Raw genomic sequence first — 9,465 nt, forward strand, 5'->3', positions numbered from 1 at the left:
CCGTGGAGCTCTTCTGCTCCGGTTTGTGTCAAGGGAAAGGAGAGCTCTTGTCTGCTGATCCTCAGATTAAACCCCCTGAGCTTAATCCCCGCTAACAATTTTCGGCACCCCCCCACCCTTCACCCGCACCCCCACTCTCAGCCAACTTCCTGTGTCGTATGTCTTCCGACCTGCTCTGCGGGTAAGATGTCTGACCCGCTTGCAGGACGACACAGACAGATAAATGGCACGGAAAAGGAGCCCATAAACAGGCTGAATATATGTGATAGGGGTACTTGGAGGCAGCATGACGAAGATGACATTTTGCATCAGGGGAAAAAGGATAAATGAGTTAGCATATGGTTTGGGGCCAAATTGGCTAACCATGCGGAAAAGGAAAATGGAGTTAAACCCTTACCTCACAACATGCACCCTAATAAAATCCAGATGGATTAAACACTTAAATATGTATATATATTATATAAATATATATAGCCACTGAAACATAGGTGAATACGTGCTGTTGGCATAAAGGAGGTCTATGGAAGCACACATGCCAAGACAGAAGGGAAAGGGAGAGAGCAGTAAATTTGACTAGGCGACGCAAACTTTCTGTATGAAGGAGTCACATTACAAGTGATAGATACCCTTTGTAGTATAATATTAAAATAGGATAGCATAATATTAAATTAAATATTATAATATTAAAGTACTAAAATGTTAATGTTTAAGGGTGGCTCAGCCGGTTAGGCGTCCGACTTTGGCTCAGGTCATGATCTCACGGTTTGTGAGTTTGAGCCCACGTCGGGCTCTGTGCTGACAGCTCGGAGCCTGGAGCCTGCTTTGGATTCTGTCTCTGTCTCTGTCGCTGTCTCTCTTTCTCTCTCTCTGCTTCTTCCTAGCTCACACTCTCTCTCAAAAATAAATAAACCTTAAAAATTTTTAAAAATATTACTTTTTAATATCTAAGTATTTCCTAATACTAACTAACTGACTATATCAGTAGAAAAAAATGGACAAAGAACCTAACTGGTGCTGAGAAGAAGGAGGAATCAAATGACCAATGGGCTCGTGACACATTATAGGCAAATAAGCATCAAAGGAAAGAAAAGGCAATAATCAAATTCCAGTTTTACCTATAAAATGGGGGATTGAAATACATTATCCAGGATTTACAAGGCTACACCCTCTCATATGTCATGCTAGGGTTTATATTGGTTCTTAATGGTGAGCAAATCAGAAATATGCAGAAAAAAACTTTTAAAAATGTATAAATGATGCTAAATTTCCATTTTAAATAGTTTACTATAAGGAAAATTTAGATGCAAAATATTGTTTAAAATGTTTGAGTATGGAGAATAATTTACATTTTAAATGATAAAGATTTGACTAAATCACATAAAAGGGGATACTATATATCCAATTACAATGATTCTGTAGCATATCATTTGAAACCACGGGTAAACAAATTACTACTTAGGTATTAAGTACACATTAAGAGTATACATGAAGTTAAAAAACAAACCCAGGTAGAAGTCTGATAACAAGTATTATGTGTCTATATATGTATATTAACTAGCTAATGAGGTCTATTCTTTATTGTCTTATTAAAATGTATTTTTCCATCAAAAAGAATTGTTCAGATGATGTCATATCTATTTGTACACACCACACAAAGTTATGCTACAGTAGATATCTTTATAATTAAGTTAGTTTAGGTATTACTTCCCCATTCATAAAACTCTTTTGATGGGGTGCCTGAGGGGCTCAGTCTGTTACTACCCGAGTCGGTTTCAGCTCAGGTTATGGTCTAACAGGTTCATGGGTTTGAGCCCCATGTCAGGTTTGTGGAATTGAGCCCCATATCAGGCTCTGCACTGACAGAGAGGAGCCTGTTTGGAATCCTCTCTCTGCCTCTCTTTCTGTCCCTCTCCTGCTCATGTGTGCTCTCTCTCTCTCTCTCTTTCAATAGAAATCAATAAACTTAAAAAAAAAAAAAACTCTTTTGATGATTCCTACAAGGTTTTAGGTGATTAGAAAAGGATTGGCAGATACACTGGGGAAAATGTTTGCTTTTCAAGCTTTCGTTGTTTAGATGGCCTGCTTCTACCTTCCCATGACATTTAAGCAACCGTTGAACCCTGTTCACATATTTAACCATCATCCTTTTTTTTTTTTTTTCATTCTGTCCAACTTGAATTCAATTCATGAGTATATTTCTTATGTGACATTTTTCAGCTTCCTAGTGAAGAAAATGGGAAAATATTCCCTCCCAAGTTCTTGGATTTAGAAATAGGTGTAATGCACGTGCAAACCACATGACTGCTGAGGTAACTTGTTCTTTGACATCCAAAACCAGCTCATTTCCGCTGCTCTGCCTTAGAAATCTGCTGGAATTCTGGCAAGGAGCAAGTGACTTGAATGTTTTCCATTTACCCAGGCCTCCAAATCCGTGCGATCTTGCACCTGCTTTCCTGTTCCGTAACTCACTGCCCAATACACACCATTGATTTGCCTCTAAAAGACAATTCACGGCAGCCATCTTTAATGTAGCAAATTATTCCTCCAAGTGGGGGTGACCAAGAGGTTGTGTGAACGGTTTTGATCCACCTTCTTCCTCCTTTAAGACTACCTGTGTTCCTCTTCCTAGCTCTCTCCCAGTATATAACAATGACCCCTGTTTCTAAATCTTCATTAATTTGCTGTCCTCATTAATTCGCTATTGGAAGAACCGATAAAGACTGGAGTTTTCACCTTGTGCTCCTTCTACCCTGCTTGTCTCTGAAGTATAGAATGGCTTGCAAAGATTTATTTTTTCCACGAAGATTGGTCAGTTTCATTGGCAAAGTATCACTTATTTTCTCCTTTTTATTGCAAATAAAAATAAGCATCGGATATAGAAAAAGTGCTAATTATTAAGTGTAGTAACTGCTAAGTAAAAGCTTGCCGTTGTCATTGCTGTTTTCTTACGTGATTTTAATTTGTCAGTGATTGGGCCTGAAGACCAAATCACAGAGTCTCTTGAGGAAGCTCTCAGATGAGAAACGGTCAGCCGCCTAGGGATAGAGCAGGGCCACGCACACACGAGCTTATGTTTCTCTGTGTGACAGAGACTGATTGTTTCACGTGTGCTACAGGAAAAGTCTTAAGGGGTTTTATGGATTCTCAATATTAAAAAGCAAAAACACAAGATGTGAAATGGGAATAAGGAGTTGCAGGCTCAGGGAAACCTTCCAATTCCACAGCAAAGAGAAAACCGTGGGAGAGAGGTCCATATCCATTTTGGAGTAAAGACTATCTACTTCATTCAGGATCAGAGACGTTTTTTAAAAAGGGTGAGGGTATGATTTGAAGACTAATTGAATTTGCTCTTTTGGGTAACATACTTAGAATTTAAAGTGGCACCCCTCAGGTCATTAGACCACCTTCACAGCCTGTAAATGGGTCACAGGTAATCTTGCTTGGGCAGGGAGTTATCAGCATCATTCAAGCTTCGGAGATAAGGCTGTTTCATGTCTGCGTTAGTGAGGGATTCGTATCTTTGGTGAATTAGAAGTCATGCCCAAGAAGCTTATCTAAATCTCCCTCCTTGTTGCACTTCAATAGATGGATAACTAGTTCTATTTAGTTTGGGATTTATGTGTATTCCATTTGATTCAAGGAAGTTGAAAGTGCTTATGACTGTTTATCATATCCTAAAAACCTCCTGGTATCCTGGATTTGGAATCAGAAAACACAAATTTATGCCCCAACTCGATCACGCATTCACTGTGTAACATTGAGCAAGTTAAGCATCTTCCCTAAGCCTTAATCTCTTTACCTGTACCAGTAGAGTCTGATTCATGAAGTTGTGAAAAATCAAATATAAAAATGCATACGAAGGAATTTATGAATGAAAAAGTGAGGCCATAAATAAATGTTAGTCACTTGTAATGCAGTAACATGTTCAGTTAACATGATGCCCTAAATCATTCTTATTTATTTATTTATTTATTTAATGTATTTGAATGTTTATTTATTTATTTTTTGAGAGAGAGAGAGAGAGGCACAGAGAGAGAGAGAGAGGCACAGAGAAAGGGAGTGAATCCTAAGCAGGATCTGCACTGTCAGCTCAGAGTCCAACATCAGGCTTGAACTCACCAACCATGAGATCGGACCTAAGCGGAAATCAGAGTCAGACGCTTAACTGACTGAGTTGTCCAGGTGCCCTCCTTTTTAATAATGTAAAAGAACATTGTCCAAGATGTATTTGTCATGCCGGAGTTTGTTTCTGCAATACTAATTTGCCTCCCATGTAAAATAATACATTTTCCTGCTTTCAAAATAGGGAATTATCTTTTCATTTCCCCCTCCTTTTTAGCCTGTATGTCAACAATGACTAAATCCATTCATCTCTATCCTTAAAATCTCTCTCTCTTTTATCCCCCACCTCCATCCATTGGCTTTTACGTTTGTTTGTTTGTTTCATCTTTAGCTTTGACCCAGGACAGACCTGTCAAGCAGACCAGGCTCTTGAATTCTGGCTCTGCTGGCTTCTGTCTGTGTGACCTTATAGAGATATAATGTAATCTTAAACCTTGATGTTCTGACCTGTAAAATGGGGACAATACAAATCCCTCAGAGGGGATAAATTTAATGAAATTTTCATTATAACATCCCTGAGCTCAAAATATTCGGTGACTTATATTTTTTTTTTCAGTAAATACAGTTAAGGTTTCCCAGACAGACTTTTTAGACCAATCTCCTATGTCCCATCAACCTTTATTTCTTAATGGTTCGCCGATCATAATTACCACCCAGTGGAATTGGCTGCCTTAACACTAGAAGCATAAAACTTACCTCCCGACAAAGCCTCTTAAATGGATTCTTTGGTTTCCTTATTTTGGAATGGAGAGAGACATTTTTCCTGGATATATAACAGAAATATTTTTAGGAAAAATGTGCTAACCTGTATTACAGAATATCGGTAAATGCCAAAGTTACTTATTTGCACTGTACCATTTACTTGGCATAGCTGTTGGCTTATCATTCATCTGGCTGAAATCACTCTTTCTCCATGCCTCCTTCGCCTCTCTAAACGAGAGTGACTGACTCCAGGTGGAGAGATGGAAGTTTTTCCAACTGCTATTCCCTTTCTACCAGTGAGAAGCAGAACAAAAAGAGAATACGTAATATTCGTTCACCCACTGGATTATTCACATAAAGGTCAGGTAACAGATGATGACAAAACCTTATTCTCTACATTCTACTGAAACTATCAGGCTTGAAAACATTTAAAATGTTTATATTTGACGAGCATTCCTCATGACCAATCATACATAATTAGGAAGTTATATGAGCAACATTGTTAACAGGATCGTTTCTTTTCTATGAAACATGCCTATTTGCAATACACGGCAACAGAGTCTTGCAAATCACTCTACAGGCATGATTGTTAATGACTGGATTCAAGCATATTGTATATTTCTCTACATGCATTCCTGCCTAATTAATCATATTGAAATGATCAGTATTTGGAGAATAGGCTTCATAGGGTATTACTTTTCGAGCAAAGACTAGAGCCTTGGGCTCTCTGACAAGCCAAAGGAAAGGGTGTCTATGGGATGGCTCCAGCGGTGACTATGCCAAGGCCAAAGAAAAGCTGAGGTTGTGAAGCCAAGAGTGCTGTATCCATTTATACAAGGTCACAGCAAGGACATGGAACAGACTACGGGAGGTTAGGAATAAACTCATTTACTACTTGCCAAGCGCAAGACACATAGTGATTCCAAAACCAGGCAGCCAGGGATAAACATAGATGAGGTGTCATAGAAAACAGGCACAGATAGGAAGGCAGCATCAGGAGCTCAAGGTCAGGCCAAAGTATGTCGTGGGGCAGAACACGTCATAAGCTCCGTGACTGGGCGTAGGGAGTCTGGAGTGAATGCTATGGAATGAACAAATTAATGGGAACAGGTAACAAAAGCATTACCATCGAGAGGATCTGTAAAAATTAGCTTCTTTAGAACTAGTTCTAAAGTTCTCAACCGACTGAGCCGTCCAGGTGCCCAGAGAACTGGTTCCTTAAGGGAGGAGCCTGTCCACAGAATTTACAGAATTTCTAATTCAATATAACATGATTTTAAGATTCTGGGTGACCTACTTCGGTCCTAAATGTGAAACCCTCCCTGTGGGGCCACCCCGGAAGTAAAGAGGGCAAAGTGGCAGCTGGGACTGGGAACATATTCACCCCCATCACCTCTGTAATTATCGGAAGAGCCAAAAATGACAAGAATGAACTAGAGCAAGGGAAATAAAATCCCGAAATCAAAGTCAGCTTTCTAGCTTCGCCTAGGGACTAGGCCTGCTTTGAAGAGTCGATCTCTCTGACTGAAATGTTTGTCAATTTAATTCCATTGAGGGAGCTTAATTGTTTCTGTTGTTTGTTTTGTTTTACTTTATTTTTTTAATCTCTTAGCAAGTTGCTTGCTCTTCAACTGTGAATAAAAACAGCAAGAACATTCTCAATGAGAGCATATGTCTTCTCAGCATTAAGCCCAATTCCTCTGATAAACAAAAGAAATCTTGGTCTCTCTTTAGGGAGTGCCAGTTTTTCATAGAGCAAGGTCATGAATTTAAATTACACGGAAGGACAACTGGAGAGTCATCTGGCATCAATGGCCGTGTGGCGTGCCCATGGCCATTGCCCAAGGCTGGTGCCATTTAGAGGTTTTTTATAAAACATCCAGCAAAAGAGCACAGAGCGAAGTTTCCTTGTTTACAGATGACATCAAGCTTCCGGAGGGGAGGAAAGGCCAATATAACAAATATTAAGAAGTAGCTAAGCCAGCTGTTAGATTTGTAGGTGTTATTATCCACTTTCTTATCCCACACTGTGTCTCCCTTTCAAAACTTGTGATGTGGGTTCTTTCTTATTTCCACACCGCCCCCCCCCCAAAAAAAAAAAAACACATCAGAATATGGCTGATATCTCACGATTCTTTGAATAAATGCGTTCTGACCCTCCCGTTAGGATTTTGAGAATCATGCCACTTTTTGAGAGGCAGTGAGAGAAGATTGAAGGTTGAAGATGATGGCCACAATCCCAGTATGCTTTTAAAGGCAGTGCTATTATATGCTTTCAGAGGCATATCTAATATAAAACAAGTAAAGAATGCCTGGCATTCTTGAGGTATTAAAAAAAAACACTCTTCCCTTGGCGCTGACATTCACTGATTTTAAATACCTTATGCTAACCACTTCATCTGTTCTTTAGTATTTTATGTTTCTTTTCATTAAACACACACACACACACACACACACACACACACACACACGGGGCACCTGGGTGGCTCAGTCAGGTTAGTGTTTGACTCTTGATTTCGCTTCAGGTCATGATCTTATGGTTCCGAAAGTTCCAGCCCCTCCCCACCCCGACCCCCAGTTGGGCTCTGAGCTGACAGAGCAAAGCCTGCTTGGGATTCTCTCTCTCTCTCTCTCTCTCTCTCTCTCTCTCTCTCTTTCTCTTTCCCTCTGCCCCTCCCCTACCCACGCTCTATATCGCTCGTGCAAAATAAATAAAATAAACATTAAACATTTAAAAACAAAAAAAACACACATGCTTAATGATTTAAAATGAAAGCAGCACCCATAATAAGTGAAATTCAAACTAATTTTCAAATTATACTTCATGTATTCTAGTAGGAAATGGAATCAAGAGCGTGTGTCAGAAAGAACTCTGTTAATGTTAACAAGGTAAACATCACTTTATTATTAGAATTTCATTGTAAATAGATATTTTTTGCCTAATTTATTGTATTTTGGCTAATAGCAGAAGATTTTGCTATCTGAATTAATTGTATCCGCTCTTTACAATATATCTACATTTTTAAAAGTATATAAAGTTAATAATTAAAAATCCTCAAAGTAACCAAAAAGAATTTAAATAAGGTGGTACTCCCCTTTGTTGACTCAATCAAATTATTCATATAATTATAAATGCAGCCCCTCCAATACAGAATTTTGGTACATTATTTGTAAATTACGTAAAATTTTTGGTAAAACTTGGTCTCTTTTTGAAAAGAAATTATCCTGTGTATTTCAGATACCTTGGGCCAACTCAGTCTTGGCTTTAGGAATGATCAAAGTTTATACACTGTGTCCCCGCGTACAAAATCACTCTGCCGGATGATTAGCTCTGCACTTTAAAAAAAAGCCTGGGGACATTTGCAAAACTTTCGGCATCAAAATTGCGGTGCTGGCAGGAACTCGGACCTCCACGCCGCCCGGTTCCGCATGAGTGCTCACCTCTCCCAAGAGAAGGGCCTGGGGGGTCGACCAAGTGAGCCGTGGGTGCGTTCGGAGGGTGCACGCCAGCCTTGCCGGTAACTTCCAGACACAGGGGAGCACTGAGCATGAAACTGAACACCAACATACTGACTTTGCACGTGGGCATCTACGTCCGGAAACCTTCCACGGTTGTTGTAAGGTCACACGGATTGTCGACGGAAAAACTAGTATTAGAATTTTGTTTCCTTTGACGATATTCCATGATTAGAAAGTGAGAAGGGTTTTCCTGAAATGGCTGAAATAATCGGACTTTCTGTGATGTGGGTGGTAAGTTAAGAGACCTGACCTAAAGGTTGTATTTCAACAAATCAATTAGACTTTCTAAAAAATAAAAATAAAACGAAACGAAATGAAACAAACCCAGAATATCTAGCCTATGATCTACTGAATAAAGCCTTTTTTTTTTTAAGAAAAAAATTACTGTTGGATAATCCTAACTAGTCTCTGTTGCCCCAAATCAGCTACCCTTCAGCATTGTGGGTAACGTCCTAAGGAAATGCACTTGCTTGGATTGTTTGGTCACGCGGCTCTCATTGTGTACCGAAAGGTGCACAGAGGGATGACGATGACGGGTCCTCAAAATCCATCTTGACATGGCAGGTAGCTGCTGGCAGCTCAGGACACAACGGAGAGGTTCAAAGATGGAAGAAAAAAGTCAACGAAACCCCTGAAACTTGTACTTGCCTTTTCTGACCAGTGTATTTTGGTTCCAAAAGCAGTATGTGACACATCATTATCCTTATCAACATAGATTTATCAAATGTGGGGAAAGTATATTCAGGACAATGGAGAGATTTCTTTTTGGCTAATCCACATGGTATTGATTTGCCAGAAGAAAACATTTATCATTATACGTACACACACACACACCCATATGTGGTATGTGTGTATATGTATATGGTATACACGTACACACACACCCGTATATACCATATATATACCATATATGAGTGTGTGTGTATGTATATGGTAGGTATGTGTGTGCGTGTATGTGTGTGTGTATATATATATATATATAATATATACATGGTATGTATATATATTATATACATATAGTAATATATATAGATATATTATATATATAATATATATGGTATGTATATATATTATATTATATAGATATATATTATATATATGGTATGTATATATATATTATAT

The sequence above is a fragment of the Neofelis nebulosa genome, chromosome 1, assembly GCF_028018385.1.
Source record: "Neofelis nebulosa isolate mNeoNeb1 chromosome 1, mNeoNeb1.pri, whole genome shotgun sequence".
NCBI lineage: Eukaryota > Metazoa > Chordata > Mammalia > Carnivora > Felidae > Neofelis > Neofelis nebulosa.